This window comes from Cebus imitator, unplaced genomic scaffold (genome assembly GCF_001604975.1).
Source record: "Cebus imitator isolate Cc_AM_T3 unplaced genomic scaffold, Cebus_imitator-1.0 Scaffold430, whole genome shotgun sequence".
In the NCBI taxonomy this organism is placed as follows: domain Eukaryota; kingdom Metazoa; phylum Chordata; class Mammalia; order Primates; family Cebidae; genus Cebus; species Cebus imitator.
The window spans coordinates 952465-971346 of NW_016107745.1; the positions used below are offsets into that span (position 1 = coordinate 952465).

At 38.0% G+C, this 18882-nt stretch overlaps 1 protein-coding gene across 4 annotated transcripts in view; it reads right to left on the reverse strand.

The window, feature by feature from the left end:
- SPATA6 (spermatogenesis associated 6) overlaps positions 1 to 18882 on the reverse strand; it is a 159423-nt gene that overhangs the window by 24704 nt on the left and 115837 nt on the right. The gene's annotated exons all lie outside the window — the stretch shown is intronic.

The following is an 18882-nucleotide window of genomic DNA, read 5'->3' on the forward strand; positions in this document are numbered from 1 at the left end:
AAGTCTCACCATGTTGCCCAAACTGGTCTCAAACTCCTGGGCTCAAGAGATCCTCCTGCCTTGGCCTCCCAAAGAGCTGTGATTACAGGGATAAGCCATCATCTACAACCCAAACATTTGAAGTAGAACTAATACCAACCCTACATAAACTATTCCAAAAAATAGAGGAGGAGGGAGTATTTCCAACTCATTCTATGGTACAATATTACCCTGATACCAAAACCAGACAATGACACATCAAAGAAAGAATACTACTACAGGCCAATAACCCTGATGAATATTGATATTAAAACTCTCAAGAAAATATTAGCAAACTAAATCTGACAATACATTAGAAAGATCATTTATCATGACCAAGTGAGATTTATTTCAGGGGTGCAAGGATGGTTCAACATATGCAAATCAATCAATGTGAAACATCATGTCAACAAAATGATGGATTAAAAACCATGTAATCATTTCAATTAATACTAAAAAAGCATGTTATAAAATTCAGCGTCCCTTCATAATAAAAACCCTCAAAAAAACTGAATATGTAAGGAACATACCTCACACAATAGAAACCATATACAAAAGACCCACAGCTATTATCATACTGAGTGAGGAATAACTGAAAGTCCTTCCTCTAAGATCTGTAATACAACAAGGATGCTCACTTTCACCACTGTTATTCAGTGTAGCACTGGAAGTTCTACCTAGAACAACCAGACCAGAAAGAAATAAAGGGCATCCAACTTTACTGGAAAAGAAGTCAATTTATCTTTCCTTGCAGATGACATAATTTTATATTGGGAAAAACCTAAAGACTTCACCAAAAAACATAACTGATACTGCAAACATGGAAACTTTTTCTCCCTAGTTCACGAGCTCCCCAGCACCCTACCACCCCATTCCCACCCAATCTCACCCTTCTTCATGACCAAAAACATCAAATCAGTAAGGATTGAAAATATCAAATCAGAGGGTTTCTTGCCTGGCCAGCCTCTTTCACACTATGTTCCTGAATCAACCAACTGAAGGATCCACATCCTTTGAGTTGATGAACTCATCATCCTTGGTCACCCATGAGTTCTTCCTCTTCCTCTTTGGTCTTGGAATGTCTAGATTTCCTTCCTCAATGGTAAGGGTAGAAATCTACTTGTTGTGGGTAGTGTTGAACTATTCAAGTTATCAAGTTTAGTTTCCTCCTCTGGAAGCCCCAGTAAGTCCTTGAGTTCATCATCCTCTTCACACGTCTTCTCAACTCCTTTCACAGCTGATGGCAATGCCTGAGGCTTCTCATATACAGGGCGTATGCCCTTGTGGATGCATCAAATGAGACCCTGGAATCGTAAGCCCTTGAGTTCATCATCCTCTTCACTCATCTTCTCAACTCCTTTCACAGCCCATGCCAATATCTGAGGTTTCTCATGCAGAGTGTATACTCTTGTGGATACATCAAATGAGACCCTGGAATCAGTGGAAATTTGCTGAGGCTTGTGAGGTTCCAAATGAATGTGACCCAAGAAGGTGCCGTATGTACTATTGAGATCTATCAGGAAAACCCTCCTCAGATGCTTGTGGTAGAAACAAGTGCAGCATGGACTGCGAGCAAGACCGGTGGTCAATGGTAAAATCACACAAATCAGGGTTTTTCCTGAGTAAGTCATACTTCTTTTCAACAATAATTAGTTTCTCAGTTAGTTTGTCTCGTTTGACAACATCCAGATGTAAACCAAGAGAGGGCCTACCTGCCCAGGTAAGGCAGTGGAGCAGCAGGAGGCTAGAACCAGAATTCATAGCTGCTGCCATCTTGCATTTCCCCCTCCCATTTAGTGGACCCAAAGCAAAAAATTAAAAACAATAATAATAATAAAAAATGTATAAAACTTAGTTATATTTCTATAAACCAATAAACTTCAGAGAACCAAATTAAGAATTCAATCCCATTTTCAATAGTTACACACACAAAATTATACCTAAGAATACATTTAACTAAGGAGGTAAAAGAATTCTACAAGGAGAACTAAAAACACTGTTAAAAGAAATTGTAACTGACACAAATAAAAAAAATCCCATGCTCATGATATGTTAGGATCAGTAACATTAAAATGACCATAATACCCAAAGCAATCTACAGATTCAGTACAATTCCTATCAAATTACCAATGTTGTTTCTCAAAGAATTAGGAAAAATAATCATAAAGTTGATATTAAACCAAAAAAAGCCTGAATAGCTAAAGCAATCCTAGGAAAAAACAAATCTAGAGGCAACACATTATATGACTTTAACTTATACTACAAAACTATAGTAACTAAAAGAGCATGGCACTAGAACAAAAAGAGACACATAATCAATGGAACAAAATAGATAACCCAGAAATAAAGCCACACACCCACAATTAACTTATACAATGTTGACAAAAACAAACAATGGCGAAAGAAATGCTTACTCAATGATAGCACTGGGGAAATTAGCTATCCATAGGCAGAATTAAACTTGAACCCTTATCTCTCACCATATATAAAAATTAACTCAAGATATAATAAAGACTTAAATGTAATGACTGAAAGTATTAAAAACCTGGAAGAAAACCTAGGAAAAACTCTACTGAATAAACAGAAATAGAAAAATAGGACTTAAACTAAAAAGGTTAGAAGTACAACAAAATATATAATCAATATAGTAAACAGACAACTTACATAGTAGGGGAAAATATTTGCAAATTATGCCTTTGACAAAGGACTAACATCCAGAATCCACAAATGACTCAAACAACTCCAACAAGTACTAAAAAAAAGAAAACCCAATTAAAAAAAACAAAACAAACAAACAAAAACAGGTGAAAGGGATGGCTGGCAAGATGGTTTAATAGGAACAGCTCCAGTGCACAGCTCCCAGCAAGAGTGACATAGAAGGTAGGTGATCTCCACATTTCAAACTGAGGTGATTCCCAGGCAAGCAGGACCTGGAGTGGACTTCCAACAAATTTCAGCAGACCTGCAGCAGAGAGGCCTGACTGTTAGAAGGAAAACTAACAAACAGAAAGGAATGGTTTCAACATTAATAGAAAAAACAATCACTCAGAGACCCCATCTAGAGGTCACCAACTTCAAAGATCAAAGGTAGATAAATCCAGGAAAATGGGAAGTAACTAGTGCAAAAAGGCTGAAAATTTGAAAAACCAGAATGTCTCTTCTCCTCCAAGGGATCACAACTGCTCACCAGCAAGCGAACAAAACTGGACAGAGAATGAGTTTGATGAAATGACAGAAGCAGACTTCAGAAGGTAGGTAATAACAAACTTCACCAAGCTAAAAAAGCATGTTCTAACCCAATGCAAGAAAGCTAAGAACCTTGAAAAAGGTTAGAAAAAATGCTGACTATATTAACCAGTGCAGAGAAGATCATAAACAACCTGACAGAGCTGAAAAACACAGCATGAGAACTTTGTGAAGCAAACACAAGTTTCAATAGCTGAATCGAATAAGCAGGAGAAAGGATATCAGAGATTGAAGATCAATTCAATAAAATAAAACAAGAAGATTAGAGAAAAAAGAGTAAAAAGAAATGAACAAAGCCTCCAAGAAATATGGGATTATGTGAAAAGACCAAATCTACATTTGATAGGTGTATCTGAAAGTGATGGGGAGAATGAAACCAAGCTGGAAAACACTCTTCAGGGTATTATCCAGGAGAACTTCCCCCATCTAGCAAGACAGGCCAACATTCAAATTCAGGAAATAGAGGGAAGACCACAAGATATTTCTCAAGAAAAGCAACCCCAAGACACATAATTGTCAGATTCACCAGGGTTGAAATGAAGGAAAAAATGCTAAGGGCAGCTAGGGAGAAAGATCTGATTACCCACAAAGGAAACCTCATCACACTCACAGCGGATCTCTTGGCAGAAACCCTATAAGCCAGAAGAGAGTAGGGGAAAATATTCAACATCCTTAAAGAAAAGAATTTTCAACCCAGAATTTTATACTCTGCCAAACTAAGCTTTGTAAGCAAAGGAGAAATAAAATCTTTTATGAACAAGCAACTGCTGAGAGATTTTGTCACCACCAGGCCTGCCTTACAAGAGCTCCTGAAGGAAGCACTAAACATGGAAAGGAACAACCAGTACCAGCCACTCCAAAAACATACCAAATTGTAAAGACCATCGACACAATTAAGAAACTGCATCAACTAATGGGTAAAACAACCAGCTAGCATCATAATGGCAGGATCAGACTTACTTATAACAATATTAACCTTAAATGTAAATGGGCTAAATGGCCCAATTAAAATACACAGACTGGCAAACGGGATACAGAGTCAAGACCCAATGGTGTGCCATATTCAGGAGACCTATCTCATGTGGAAAAACACACATAGGCTCAAAATAAAAGGATGGAAGAAGATTAATCAAGCAAATGGAAAGAAAAAAAAAGGCAGAGGATGCAATCCTTGTCTCTAATAAAACAGATTTTAAACAACAGGGATCAAAAGAGACAAAGAAGGGCATTATATAATGGTAAGGGGATCAATGCAACAAGAAGAGCTAACTATCCTAAATATATATGCACCCAATACAGGACCACCCAGATTCAAAGAGCAAGTTCTTAAAGACCTATAAAGAGACTTAGACTCCCATACAATAACAGTGGGAGACTTTAACACCCCACTGTCAATATTAGACAGATCAATGAGACAGAAACTTAGCAAAAATAACAGTACTTGAACTCAGATCTGGACCAAGCGGACCTAACAGACATCTACAGCACTCTCCACCCCAAATCCACAGAATATACATTCTTCTTAGCACCACATTGCACTTATTCTAAAATTGACCACATAATTGGAAGTAAAACACTCCTCAGCAAATGCCAAAGTATGGAAATCATTACCAACAGTCTCTCAGACCACAGTGCAATCAAATTAGAACTCAGGATTAAGAAACTCACTCAAAACCACACAGCTACATGGAAACGGAAAAACCTGCTCCTCAATGATGACTGGATAAATAACAAAATGAAGGCAGAAGTAAACTGTTCTTTGAAACCAATGAAAATGAAGACACAACGTAACAATCTCTGGGACACACTTAAAGCAGTGTGTAGAGGGAAATTTATGGCACTGAATGCCCACAAAAGAAAGGAGGAAAGATCCAAAGTTGAGATTAAAAGAACTAGAGGACAAAGATCAAACAAATTAAAAAGGTAGCAGAAGACAAGAAATAACTCAGTTCAGAGCAAAACTGAAGGAGATACAGACACAAAAAGCTCTTGAAAAAATAAATCCAGAAGCTGTTTTTTTGAAATAATCAACAAAAATAGACTGCTAAGAAGAAACAAGAGAAGAATCAAATAGATGCAATAAAAAAAGTTAACAGGGATATCACCACCAATCCCACAGAAATACAAACTACTACCAGAGAATACAATAAACATCTCAATTCAAATAAACCAGAAAATCTAGATGAAATGGATACATTCCTAGACATTTACACCCTCCAAAGAATAAACCAGGAAGAAGTCGAATCCCTGAGTAAGACCAATAACAAGGTCTGAAATTGAGGCAGCAATTAATAGCCGACCAACCAAAAACAGTCCAGGACCAGATGGGTTCACAACCAAATTCTACCAGAGGTACAAAGAGGAGCTTGTACCATACCTTCTGAAACTATTCCAAACAATAGGAAAAGAGGGAATCCTCCCTAACTCATTTTATGAGACAAACATTATCTTGATACCAACACCTGGAAGAGACACAATTAAAAAAGAAAATTTCATGCCAATATCCCTCATGAACATTGATGTGAAAATCATCAATAAAATACCAGCTAACCAAACTGAACAGCACAACTAAAAGCTTATCCATCACGATCAAGTTGGCTTCATCCCTGAGATGCAAGGCTGGTTCAACATACGCAAATCTATAAACATAGTCCATTACATAAATAGAACCAAAGACCAAAACAATAGGATTACCTCAACAGATGCAGAGAAACCCTTTGACAAAATTCAACAGCCTTTTTGCTAAAAGCTCTCAATAATAAACTAGGTATCGATGGAACATATCTCAAAATAATACAAGCTATTTATGACAAAACCACAGCCAATACCATACTGAATGGGAAAAACTGGAAGCATTCCCTTTGAAATCTGGCACTAGACAAGGATGGCCTCTCTCATCACTCCTATTCAACATAGTATTGAAAGGTCTGGCCAGGGCAATTAGGCAAGAAAAAGAAATAAAGGGTATTCAATTAGGAAAAGAGTAAGTCAAATTGTCTCTATTTGTAGATGACATGATTGTATATTTAGAAGACTCCAACGTCTCAGCCCAAAATCTCCATAAGCTAATAAGCAACTTCAACAAAGCCTCAGGATACAAAATCAATGTGCAAAAATCACAAGCATTCCTATACACCAGTAACAGACAGAGAGCCAAATCATGAGTGAACTCCCATTCACAATTGCTACAAAGAAAATAAAATACTTAGGAATACAATTAACAAGGGATGTGAAGGATCTCTTCATGGAGAACTACAAACCACTGCTCAAGGAAATAAGAGAGGACACAGATGGAAAAACATTCCATGCTCATGGTTGGAAGAACCAATATCATGAAAATGGCCATACTGTCCAAAGTAATTTATAGATTCAATGCTATCCCCATCAAGCTACCACTGACTTTCTTCACAGAATTGGAAACAACCACCTTAAATTTCATATGGAACCAAAAAAGAGCCCACATAGCCAAGACAATCCTAAGCAAAAAAATAAAAAATAAAAAAAATAAAACTGTGGATGTATCACGCTACGTGACTTTAAGCTATACTACAAGGCTACAGTAATCAAAACAACATGGTACTGCTACCAATACAGATATTTAGACCAATGGAACACAACAGAGGTCTCAGAATTATCACCACACATCTACAACCATCTGATCTTTGACAAAACTGACCAAAAACAAGCAATGGGGAAAGGATTTCCTATTTAATAAATGCTAGCCATATGCAGAAAGCTGAAACTGGATCCCTTCCTTACACCTTATATAAAAATTAATTCCAGATGAATTAAAGATTTAAACATATGACCCAACATCATAAAAACCCTACAAGAAAACCTAGGCAATACCATTCAGGACATAGGCATGGGCAAGGACTTCATGACTAAGCCACCAAACACAATGGCAACAAAAGTCAAAATAGACAAATGGGATCTAATTAAGCTAAAGAGCTTCTGTATAGCAAAAGAAACTAGAGTGCACAGACAACCAACAGAATAGGAAAACATTTTTACAAGCTACCTAACTGACAAGGGGCTAATATCCAGAATCTACAAAGAACTTAAACAAACTTACAAGAAAAAAACAAACAACCCTATCTAAAAGTGGGTGAAGGATATGAACAGACACTTCTCAAAAGAATACATTTATGCAGCCAACAAACATATGAAAAAATGCTCATCATCACTGGTCATTAGAGAAATGTAAAACAAAACCACAATGAGATACCATCTCATGCCAGTTAGAATGGTGATCATTGAAAAAAAAAAAAAAATCAGAGACAACAGACACTGGAGAGAATGTGGAAATATAGGAATGCTTTTACGCTGTTGGTGGGAGTGTAAATTAGTTCAACCACTGTGGAAGACAGTGTGGCAATTCCTCAAGAATCTAGAACTAGAACTACCATTTGACCCACCAATCACTTACTGGGTATATACCAAAGGATTTAAATAATGCTATAATAAAGACACATGCACATGTATGATTATTGAGGTAGTGTTCACAATAGCAAAGACTTGGAACCAACCCAAATACCCATCAATGACAGACTGAATAAAGAAAATGTGGCATATATACACCATGGAATACTATGCACCCATAAAAAAGGATGACTTCATGTCATTTGCAGGGACATGGATGAAGCTGGGAAACCATCATTCTCAGCAAACTGACCCAAGAACAGAAAACCAAACACTGCATGGTATCACTCATAAGTGGATGCTCAACAATGAGAACACTTGGACACAGGGAGGGGAACATCACACACTGGGCCTGTCAGTGGCTGAGGGGCTAGGAGAGGGATAGCAGGGCAGTGGGGGACTAGGGAAGGGATAGCATTAGAAGAAGTACCTAATGTAAATGATGGGGTGGGGTGGACACAGTAAACCACCATGGCACGTGTATACCTATGTAACAAACCTGCACATTCTGCATTAAAGTATAATAATAACAAATAAAAAGTAAAAGAGCCTGTATCTTGGGCTCTTATAAACAAACAAACAAAAAGAGTATAGAATGTGTCTATACCCATTCAGGTAATACAAACACACACACACACACACACACACACACACACACACACACGGAAGAGATCTCAACAGACATTCCTCAAAAGAAGAGACCTGAACAGACATTCCTCAAAAGAAGAGACCTGAACAGACATTCCTCAAAAGAAAAAATACAAGTGGCCAACAAACACATGAAAAGATGCTCAATATCACTAATCATCAGATAAATGCAAATTAAAATCACAATGGGATACCGTCTCACAGGGACCAGAATGGCTACTACTAAAAAGTCAAAAAACAACAGAGATTGGCGTGAAGGTGGAGAAAGGGGACCACTTATACAGTATTCTTGGAAATGTAAATTAATTCAATTTCTATGGAAAACAGTATGGTGACATGTCAAATAACTAAAAACAGAAGTACAATTTGACTCAATAATCCCACTAGTTGGTATTTACCCAAAGGGAAAAAAAATTACATTAAAAGACACCTGCACTCATTTATTCATTACAGCACTGTTGACAATAACCAAGTCATGGAACTTGAGCAATGAAAATGTGAGATACACACACACACACACACACACACACACACACGTGCGTGCGTGCACAAACACACACACACACCATGAAACACTATACAGCCATACAAAGAATAAAATCATGTCCTTTGCAGTAACACAGATAGAGCTGGAGGCCAGTATCCTAAATGAACTAACTCAGAAAGAAAATCAAATACTGCATGTTCTCATGTATAAGTGGAAGATAAACAATGTACTGGGGACTCCAAAAGTGGGAAGGAGAAGAGGGCAAATATGGGTTGAAACATTACCTGTTGGTCACAATATTCAATATTGATGGTTACACTGGAACCCCAATTTCCACATTACACAGTATATCCGTGTAACATACAATGTACTTCCTGAGTCTAAAATTTTAAAAAGTTTTTTAAAAACTCAGTAAAAAGACAAACACATTTTTAAATCAGAAAATCATTTGAACATATATTTCTCCAAAGAAGATATACAAATTACCAATAAGTAAATGAAATAATGCTCAACATCATTAGTAGGGAAATGTACATCAAAACCCCAATAAGACACCACTTCATGCACACTAGGACGGCTATCATCAGAAAAGATACCAAACAACCAAGTTCAGCAAGGATGCCAGGTGAAAAGGCAAAATGATATGCCATTATAAATAATACTTAAGCAATTCCTCAAATGGTTAAAATAGATTTATCACATAAATGTTGACAGTAATATTATTTTTAACAGCCACAAAGTGCCAATGACCCAAACTAACTGATCCATGCATCAACTGATGAATGGATTAAAAAATTGGTCATTATTTATACAGTGAAATGCCATCCCGCCATATAAAAAATAATATAAAGTGACATATACCGCAACATGGGCAAACCTTTAACATATTATGTTAAACATAAGAGGCCAGTCACAAAGACCATACATTGTATGATTCAATTTATATGAAATGTGCAGAATTGGCATCTACAGGAATTGGATTGTTGCTGCTTAGAAGTGGAGAAGAAAATGAGGAAAAGGGAGAATGGTACTTGACTCCCAGTGGTTACAAAATATCTTCTCTGTGGGGTGATGAAATGTTTTGAAAATTAGATGTGATTTTTTTGAATAGAGTAAAAGCCATTGAACTGTGTACTTAAAATGTGTGAATTGTATAGTATGTGAATGATATCTCAACAAAGCATTTTTTTAAAAAAATAAAAAGCCTTTAGAATTGAGAAATAAGTGACATTATTAGTTTTTATTATCTCAGGTGGAAACACATTTATTTTACAGATAAATAGAGGGCAAATAATTCATTATGACAGTGTTTACTGTTTAAGTATAGAAAAGATCTAAACTACATAATAAGTATGAAGTACCTGTACTTACACAGAATACTTCCCCCTACATTGTATACTTGTTAAGAGTATGTATTCTTAACAAGTACACACAGAATTACAAAAACTGACTATATGCCAGGTCTTGATGACATATTAATACATTTCAAATAATTCAAACTATATTCTCTAGCTGGGAAGAAATTAAAGTAGACGTAAACAACAAAAGGTGAGAGAATACCCAACTAAGAGAAAATTAAGAAATGCATTTCTAAATTATCACAGAGTCAATGAAGAAATCACAATAGAAATTGGATTATATTATGAAGTGAATAATATAAATACAACATAAAAATTATGAGATGCATCTGAAGCAGTGGCTTAGAGGGAAAATTACACTATTAAATGTATAGATTAGAAAAGGCTTAAAATCAATAACATAAGCCTCCACTTTAAAAGACTAGAAGAAAAAGAAAACATAAAACTATTAGCATAAATTAAGGTAATAGAAATGTAAAGAGGCCCCATCTACAATAGAAAAAGACTTGTCCCAGACAAGTAAAAAACATGAACTGTTATTTAAACAGAATAATAAAATGAACAAATTCTTAAAACACAGAAGATAAATTACTATTATCATGATTGAAAAGGGAGATACTCATATGCTGATAAATTCTATAGGTGTTTAAAAGTGGGTGGGGCCAATATGGCAGACTAGAAGCAACTCGTGTGTGCCACTGTCCTGGAGAGGAAACAAAAGGGCTGATGAACACAGATGCTGCAGGCTGATCATATGAGAAACCACATTGGGATCCATCAGGGCAGCAGAACATAGAGAACACAAAGGAGTAAAGCTGGGCACCAGCATGTCTGGGCTCAGCCCACAGCCAGGAGAGCCTCTCCAAAACTGGAAAGGGTGAGTGGGAGTCCCCAGAGGGATTTACACTCTCCACAGAGACCTGTGCAAGGCTGGGAACAAGAGAATCACCCTGTCCCCCACCCTGTACCTTCCCCAACTATACTTCTAGACTGAGGCAGGGTGCCACCCAGACGTTTTCCAAGGGCAACTTCTGAGTCAAAGAGGACTGACACAAGTGTTGGGTCCTGGACCAGGGCACCACCAGTGCCACAAACCCAACAGAGGTTGCAGTCAGTTACAGTGCCAGGGAGCAGTAACACTGCTCCACCACTGTGTGCCAGCCACAGCTCAGTGGCAGCTTCCAGCCCAGCAGTTCTACTTTGGTTCAAATGTGGTCAGCCCACCGTCCCACCCCCACCCCTGGTAGCCAGCTGGACAATGCTTGCTAGAGCATCCAGCCTAGAGGTCCCACTTTTGCGTGAACTCAGCTGGGGGCTGTAGCCTCCTGTTGTCACATGAAACATCCAGACCACAGAGCACGGACCCTAACAGCCCTAGTCACTGGTAGCTAGGCAGGTGATGCCGGCTACAGCCTCTGGCCCAGTGGCCCCACTGTTGTGTGAGGTCAGCTGGAGAATGCAGCTTCCAGTTGTCATAGGAAACATCTGGATGGCAGAGCAAGAGATGCCACCTACCACCACTGGTATCGAGGTGGGCAACACTTGCTACAGCTTCTAGCCCAGCAGCCTTGTTTCTGTGTGAGCTTGGCTAGAGAATGCAGCCTCCTATTGTTCTGGGAAACACCTGAATAGTAGGGTGCATGATCCTACACCCATGCCAATCATAGCCAGGCAGGCAACACCTGCTAGGTTTTCCAGCCCAGTGGCCCTATGTTTGCCTGAATGTGTTGAGGGGCACAGCCTCCCATTGCTCTGGAAAAACCTGAAAGGCAGGGCTGTCAAACTCACCAATCCCCAGCCACCCATAGCCAGACGGGCAATACCCAGAAAGAGTTTCCATCCCAAAAGTCCCACTTCCACCTGAACTCTGTGAGTGGACACAACCCCATCTTTCCCCCAGGAAGCACACAAACAGCAGACTACAGGCGAGGACACAGCTAGTGGGCCAACTGAAGCCCCAGCCTGAGGGAGCCCCATGGACCAGAACCCCCAACAAAAGAAATGCAGACAGGAAGGCAGTAATTGGAGGGGGCTCCTCCAAGACCCAGGAGTAGACTAGAATAGAAGGCAGTCAACCAAACCCACCTAATACCATAATCAAACCCCCAAGGCCTAAGGGCATTAAAGAAGAAGAAGGCAAAACAATCCATAAAAGGACAGCAAATTCAAAGATTAAAAGAACATACAACCACAAAGAGAAAAAGAAACTGCACAAGAACTCTGATAATCCAAAAAGCCAGAGTGCCTTCTTTTCTCCAAACAACCACTCTACGGTAAGTGTTCTTAACTGGGCTGAGATGGCTGAAATTACAGAAATAGAATTCAGAATATGAATATGAATGAAGATCATTGAGATTCAGGAGACTGCTGAAACCCAATGCTAGGAAGCTAATAATCACAGTAATCACAGGAGCTGACAGAAAAAAATAGCCAGTATAGAGAAGAACTAACCAGCCTGATACAGCAAAACAAAAAACAAAAAAACCAAACCAACCTAAAAAAATTTCATAATACTATCACAAGTATTAACAGCAGAACAATGAAAGAATCTGAGAGCTTGAAGACTGGCTTTCTCAAATACAACAGTCAGACAAGAATACAGAAAAAAGAATGAAAAAGGAATGAACAAAACCTCCATGAAATATGGGATTATGTAAAGAGGCCCAATCTACAATTCATTGGCATCCCTGAAAGACACGAAGAGAAAGGAAGCCATTTGGAAAACATTTTTCATGGTATCATCCATGAGAACTTCCCCATCCTAGCTAGAAAGGATGATATTTAAATTCAGGAAATGTAGGGAATCCCTGCAAGATACTTCACAAAATCATCCCCAAGACATAATCATCAGATACTCCAAGGTTGAAATGAAAGAAAAAATGTAAAAGGCAGCTAGAGAATAAAGGGGAGGTCATTTACAAGGGGAACCCTATCAGACTGATAGAAGTCCTCTCAGCATAAACCCTACAAGCCAGAAGTGATTGGGGACCTATATTCAACATTCATAAAGAAAAAAATTCCAACCATGAATTTCATATCCAGTCAAACTAAGCATCATAAATGAAGGAGAAATAAGATCCTTTTCAAACAGGCAAATGCTGAGAGAATCTGTTAAACATCAGACCTGCTTTACAAGAGCTCATGAAAGAAGCATGAAATATGGAAAGGAAAGACCATTACCAGGCACTACAAAAACACATGTAAGTATACACACCAGTGACACTATAAAGCCACCACAAAAACAAGTCTGCATACCAACCAGCTAACAATGAATAGCAGGATCAAATCCATACATATCAATAAGAAACTTGAATGTAAATAGGCTAGGTGCCACCATTAAAAGGCACAGAGTGGCTGCCAGCTGGATAAAGAAACTGGACCCAATAGTATGCTGTCTTCAAGAGACCCATCTCATATGCAATGTCATCAATAGGCTTAGAATAAAGGGATGAAGAAAAATCTACCAAGCAAATGGAAAACAGAAAAAAAGCAGAGCTTGCAATCCTAATTTCAGACAAAAGAGAGTTTAAAGCAACGAACATCGAAGAAGACAAAGAAGGTCATTACATATCGGTAAAGGGCTCAATTCAACAAGAAGACCTAAATTAATGTATATCAAGCACAAGTGCACCCAGATTCATAAAGCAAATTTTTAGTCCTTCAAAGAGACTTAGACTCCCAAAGAATAATAGTGGGAGACTTCAATTTCCCACTGACAGTATTAGACAGATCACTGAGTCAGAAAATTAACAACGAGATTCAGGACCCGAGCTCAACACATGACCAAATGGATCTAATAGACATCTACATAACTTTCCACCCAAAAGCAACAGAATATACATTCTTTTCAATGCCACATGGTACACACTGTAAGATCAGCCATGCAATCAGACATAAGACAATAGCAAATTCAAAAACACCAAAACCATACCAACCACACTCTTGGACCGCAGTACAATAAAAACAGAAATCAAACCCAAGAGAATCGAACCATACAAATACATGGAAATTAAACAACCTTCTCTAGAACAACCCAGGTTATTAAATTAAGGCAGTGTGATGGTTAATGTTAAGTGTCAGCTTGAATGGATTGAAGGATCCTGAGTATTGTTTCTGGGAGTTACCAGAAGAGATAAACATTAGAGTTGGTGGACTGGGAGAGAAAGACCCATCCTCAGGAAGACTCACCAACAATGTGGGTGAGTATCATCCAATCGGATACCAGCATGGCTACGAAAACCAGGCAGATGAAGGTGGAAGAACCTGATGTGCTGAGTCTTCCAGCCCTCATCTTTCTCCCGTGCTGGATGCTTCCTGCCCTCAAACATCAGACTCTAAGTTCTTTGACTTTTGGACTCTTGGACATACACCAGTGGTTTGCCATGGGCTCTTGGGCCTTTCACCACAGACTGAAGCCTGCACTATTGGCTTCCCTACTTTTGAGATTTTGGGAATCAGAATGAGTCACTACTGGCTTCCTTGCTTCTCAACTTGCAGACAGCCTTTCACAGGATACCTTGTGATCATGTGAGTCAACTCTCCTTAATAAACTCCCTTTCATGTATACATATATTCTATTAGTCTGTCCCTCTAGAGAACCCAGACTAATACAGTCAGGAATTAAGAAGTTATTTGAAACTAATGAGAACAAAGAAGCAGCATATCAGAATTTCTGGGACACAGCAGAGGCAGTGTTAAGAGGGAAATGTATAGCACCAAATGCCTGCATCAAAAAGTTAGAAAAATAAGAAACAAACAACATAACATCACAACTAGAAGAACCAGAGGAGCAAGAACAAACAAACTCCAAAACTAGCAGAAGACAAGGAATAACCAAAATCAGAGATGAACTGATTGAAACAGAGACATAAAAAAACCGTACAAAAGATAAATCTAAAAATTGGTTTCTTGAAAAAATTAATAAGATAGCCATCTAGACAAATAAGCAAGAAAAGAGAGCATATTCAAATAAACACAGTAAGAAATGACAAAGAGAATATTACCACTACTCCATATAAATACAAATAACCATCAGAGACTACTATGAACACCTCTATGTACACAGACTAGAAAATCCATAAGAAATGGATAAATTCCTGGACATAACACATCCTTCCAAGACTAAACAAAGAAGAAATTGACTCTGTGAACAGATAAATAACAAACTTTGAAACTGAATCTGTAATCAATAGCCTACCAACCTAAAAGAGCCAAGAATCAGATTCACAGACAAATTCTAACAGTTGTTCAAAGAAGAGTTGGTACCATTCTTACTAAAACTATTCCCCAATTCCTCAACTCATTCTATGGGGCCATCACTATCCTGACACCAAAATCTGGAAGAAACACCACCATGACAAAAAAAACTTCCACCCAATATCCTTGATGAACATAGATGCAAAAATTCTCGACGAAATACTAGCAAAATGAATCCAGTAGCATATCAAAAACCTAAGCCACCACAATCAAGTAGACTTTATCCCTGGGTTAAAGGTTAGTTAACCTTTATGCAAGGTTAGTTCCACATATGCAAATCAATACATGTGACTCATCCTATAAATAGAACTAAAGACAAAAACCATATGATTATATGAACAAATACAGAATAGATTTTTGATAAAATTCAACAATCCTTCATGCTAAAAATCCTAAAGAAACTTGGCATTGAAGGAACATGCTTCAAAACAGTAAAAGCCATCAATAACAAACGCAAAGCTAAACACAATGAATGAACAAAAGCTGGAAGTATTCTGCTTGAAAACCAACATAAGAAAAGAATGCTGTCTCTCACCACTCCTATTCAACATAGTATTTTGTCCTGGCCAGAGTAACCAGGAAAGAGAAATAAATAAAAGGCATCCAACTAGTAAAAGAAGAAGTAAAACTATCCCTTTATGTATATGACACAATTCCATATTTTAAAAGCCCCATGGTCTTGGCCCCAAAGCTCCTTGAGCTGATAAGCAACTTCAGTAAAGTTTTAAGATACAAAATCAATGTACAAAAATCAGTAGCATTCCTATTCACTAACAGCACCCAAGCCAAGAGCCAAATCAGGAACACAATCCCATTGACAACTGCCACAAAAAGAATAAAATACCTAGAAGTACAGCTAGCCAGAGAGGTGAAAGATCTCTACAACAAGAATTACAAAACTGCTCAAAAAATCAGAGATGACACCCAAAAATAAAATTCCATGCTCAATGACCATACAGCTCAATGCAATTTACACATTCAGTGCTATTCCTATCAAACTACCAATGACACTCTTCAAGTAATTAGAAAAATCTATTCTAAAATTCATATGGAACAACAACAACAAAAAAGAGCCTGAATACCCAAAGCAATCCTAAGCAAAAAGGTAAAAGCCGGAGGAATCACATTGCCCAACCTCAAACCATACTACAAGGCTAGAGTAACCAAAACAGCATGGTACTGGTACAAAAGTAGACACACAGGCCAACAGAACAGAAGAGAGAGACAAGAAATAAAGCCACTCACCTACAGCCATCTGATATTTGACAAAGCTGACAAAAACAAGCAATGAGGAAAGGAGTCCCTACTCAATAAATGGTGCTGGAATACTGGCTAGCTGAAGATTGAAACTGGACAACATCCTTAGACCATATGCAAAAATCAACTAAAGACTGATTAAAGACCTAAATATAAACCCCATAACTGTAAAAACTCTGGAAGATAACCTAGATAATGCCATTTTGGACATAGGAACTGGCAAAAATTTCTTAATGGAAAATGTCCAAAGCAATTGCAACAAACGCAAAAATGACAAATGGGGCCTAATTATATGAAAGACATTTGAAACTGTTAACAGAGTAAACAGACAACTTACAGAATGGAAGAAAACGTTTGTAAACCATACATCTGTCAAAGATCTAACATCTAGGATCTACAGGAAACTTAAATACATAAGCAAAAAATGAACAATGGCATTAAAAAGTGGTCAAAGGACATGAACAGACAACTTTTCAGAAGAAGGTATACAATGCACCAACAAGCATATGAAAAAATGTACAATATCACTAATCATTAGAGAAAATCAAATCAAAACAACAAGAAGATAGCATCACATATCAGTCGCAATGGCTATCATTAAAAAGTCAAAAAATAACAGATTACGTCTGTAATTCCAGCACTTTGGGAAGCCAAGGCAGGCTGATCACTTGAGGTCAGGAGTTTGAGACCAGCCTTGCCAACATGGTGAAACCTCATCTCTACTAAAGATACAAAAATTAGCTGGGCGTGGCAGCAGCCGCCTGTAATCCCAGCTACTTGGGAGGCTGAGGCTGGAGAATCGCTTGAACCCAGGAGGCGGAGGTTGCAGTGAGCTGAGATTGCGTCATTGCACTCCAGCCTGGGCAACAGAGTAACACTCTGTCTCAAAAAAAAAAAAAAAAAAAAAAAAAAAAAAAAAAAAAAAAAAAAAAAAAAAAAAAAAAAAAAAAAAAAAAAAAAAAAAAGCCAAACTAAAGGCATAAAGACTATAGAAAAAAATGTCATTACCCAGCAACAAGAACTCAAGAATACTGATCTCATGAGAGCTTTCCTTGGGAATCTACTAGAGTTTCAGGCAACCAAAACGTTGAGGAAGACATTGACATTAATAGTGAATGAACATTAAATATTTACAGGCAGCGCTAACTCTAAATAAAGAATATTATGGAAAGTGTACAGTACACAAAAGTGGAGGGGAAAAATGTGAAATGTGTATGTAAAAATTTTTTAAACTGTTTGCAACAATCATATCTTTGATGACAGTTTGCTATTTTCTCCTGAAAATATTTTATTCACCATCAATGAGGACTTGGGTTATATCCTAATTCTACCATCTCTGGTACTCTTGAGATCTGGGAATCTTGGTATGAGAAAAAAGAAAATACAGGTAAAATATAAGAAGTTAAGGAAATAACCTGTGGTCTGAATTTTGAATTTCAATATATAAGGTATTTTCTGCTTAAAAGCACATCTCTCCTACTTGTGTCCATTGAAAAGACCTAAAACAAATGGCCAATCCTACAACACTAAGCATTACTAGTGTACATATTTCAGTTTTTAAATATAACTTCCCATTAAAACAAACCAGTTTCTTATAATAATGGCTGATTTGACTTTTGTGTGATGAAATGTACAAGATGAGTCTGGGACTATTAAAGCCTATTTTGGCCACTTAAAAAGACTTGCAAGGGCCGGGCACGATGGCTCACACCTGTAATCCTAGCACTTTGAGAGGCAGAGGTGGGTGGATCACCTGAGGTTGGGAGTTGGAGACCAGCCTGGCCAACATGCAAAAACCTTGTCTCTACTAAAAATACAAAGTTAGCCCGGCGTGGTGGCACATTCCTGTAATCCTTGCTCCTTGGGAGGCTGAGGCAGGAGAATCGCTTGAACCCGGGAGGCGGAGATTGTGGTGAGCCGAGATTAAGCCATTGCACTCCAGCCTGGGCAACGAGAGCGAAACTCCATCTCAAAAACAAATAAACAACAACAACAAAAAGACTTGCAAGACATAAAGACATGAAGAGTTTCCCACTGGCCAAAGTCGAGCTTATTTGAGTACCAATAGTAACTGAAATACAACCAAACACATCAAGGATGTTCCAATCCATGAGCTCACATCCTGGTCAACATGGTGAAACCCCGTCTCTACTAATAAAAAATACAAAAAATTAGCTGGGCATGGTGGCG